At 29.1% G+C, this 2,242-nt stretch overlaps 1 non-coding gene across 1 annotated transcript; it reads left to right on the forward strand.

The window, feature by feature from the left end:
- Positions 1-478: 478 nt before the first annotated feature.
- TRNAT-CGU (transfer RNA threonine (anticodon CGU)) lies at positions 479-552 on the forward strand. The gene has a single exon. It is a non-coding gene; the product is annotated as a tRNA-Thr (tRNA).
- The last annotated feature ends 1,690 nt before the right edge of the window (positions 553-2,242 follow it).

The following is a 2,242-nucleotide window of genomic DNA, read 5'->3' on the forward strand; positions in this document are numbered from 1 at the left end:
AAATCTTCTTAAAAAGCCTTTTTGAATGCAGTTGACAGCATTTTCCCTATTGCTTTTTTCTTTAAATGTATAAGATTTCAACCTAAACCTCCCAGAATTTTACTTCTGAAAGTAGAAGAAAAAAAAGCTGCTCGCTTTTTCTCAGAAATTATAATATAAAAATAAATTTCTACTGATCAATAGTGTCTAGAAATAAAAACTTTTAGATGAGGCTGAACACAAAAAGCATGGTCCAAAGCGAAGCCACTAATGATCAAATCTCTTTTAGCAAAAAAAATATTACCTGCAAATTTTACAGAAAATTCAATCCATATAACACATGCTAATTTTATAAAAAAAAACCATTCTCATATATTTTTCATTTGTAACACTCGACAAACGTACCAAAGCCCAGAACACACAAAAAACCTCAAATGCATTATTATTTAGATGTCTAAAACAACTCCTACAAAAACCATTAAGATTTAATTAATTGTCAGGCGCTGTGGCTTAGTTGGTTAAAGTGCCTGTCTCGTAAACAGGAGATCCTGAGTTCGAATCTCAGCAGTGCCGTCTCTAAATCTGTCATATTTAATTGATATAAAAAAAAAGGATAAAGGTCTCTAAAATACAGTGAATGATAATTAAAATTTTTGTTAAATTACATGATAATATAAGTTGTTGATTGGATGTTAAAATGTAAATGACATAGAATGTGTTTTTTTCTTAATATTTCACTCTATGTCAGCCTCTGAGAAAAAAAACCCACCAGGTACTACAAGGTGCTGTGGCTTAGTTGGTTAAAGCGCCTGTCTAGTAAACAGGAGATCCTGAGTTTGAATCTCAGCAGTGCCTTTCGTTTATTTAAAAAGCATTATATGATAAAAAATGTTTTTAAAAATTCATAAAAGGTCTAGCAGGACATCAATATTGATAAGAGTAACAAATTGGGTTGAGATAGTTGCTGTATGCATAAGTACTTTAAAAAAATAAAAGTAAAATACTTATTCAGTGATTAAATGAATATCATAACATTAGTAAAAGAATAATGGTTAGTATATTGTAATTACAATACATTTCTACAACTTTAAAGACTTACCTTTCAAATTTTACATGTAGATAGTTCAACTTATTCTTCCTAGTTCAATAGTAATCCCAAATCATGTCTTTTATCAATATTCTGGGCAAATATAAAAGAATAATAAAGATTCCCAGACGTTTTGTATTCATATATTAGATAAACTTTCAAAACATAGATGAAATGATTTGAAACTAAGATTACATTTTTGTTTGTTTACAGCTGTTTAAGTCAATGGTAGAGGTCTACAAATCTTCTTAAAAAGCCTTTTTGAATCCAGTTGATAGCATTTTCCCTATTGCTTTTTTCTTTAAATGTATAAGATTTCACCCTAAACCTCCCAGAATTTTACTTCTGAAAGTAGAAGAAAAAAAAGCTGCTCGCTTTTTCTCAGAAATTATAATATAAAAATAAATTTCTACTGATCAATAGTGTCTAGAAATAAAAACTTTTAGATGAGGCTGAACACAAAAACCATGGTCCAAAGCGAAGCCACTAATGATCAAATTTCTTTTTGCAAAAAAAATATTACCTGCAAATTTTACAGAAAATTCAATCCATCTGATTTATCATTTATTTGTAAAATATAGTTTAAAGCAGATCCACTAACCTACAAATCTTTATTAAAGAAAATAACACATGCTAATTTTATAAAAAATAAAAAAAATCTCATATATTTTTCATTTGTAACACTCGACAAACGTACCAAAGCCCAGAACACACAAAAAACCTCAAATGCATTATTATTTAGATGTCTAAAACAACTCCTACAAAAACCATCCAGATTTAATTAATTGTCAGGCGCTGTGGCTTAGTTGGTTAAAGCGCCTGTCTCGTAAACAGGAGATCCTGAGATTCCCAGGTGTTTCGTCTTCATATATTAGAGAAACTTTCAAAACATAGATGAAATGATTTGAAACTAAGATTACATTTTTTTTTTTTTACAGCTTTTTAAGTCAATGGTAGAGGTCTACAAATCTTCTTAAAAAGCCTTTTTGAATCCAGTTGACAGCATTTTCCCTATTGCTTTTTTCTTTAAATATATAAGATTTCACCCTAAACCTCCCAGAATTTTACTTCTGAAAGTAGAAGAAAAAAAAGCTGCTCGCTTTTTCTCAGAAATTATAATATAAAAATAAATTTCTACTGCTCAATAGTGTCTACAAATAAAAACTTTTAGATGAG

This window comes from Bombina bombina, chromosome 2, assembly GCF_027579735.1.
Source record: "Bombina bombina isolate aBomBom1 chromosome 2, aBomBom1.pri, whole genome shotgun sequence".
Taxonomy (NCBI): domain Eukaryota; kingdom Metazoa; phylum Chordata; class Amphibia; order Anura; family Bombinatoridae; genus Bombina; species Bombina bombina.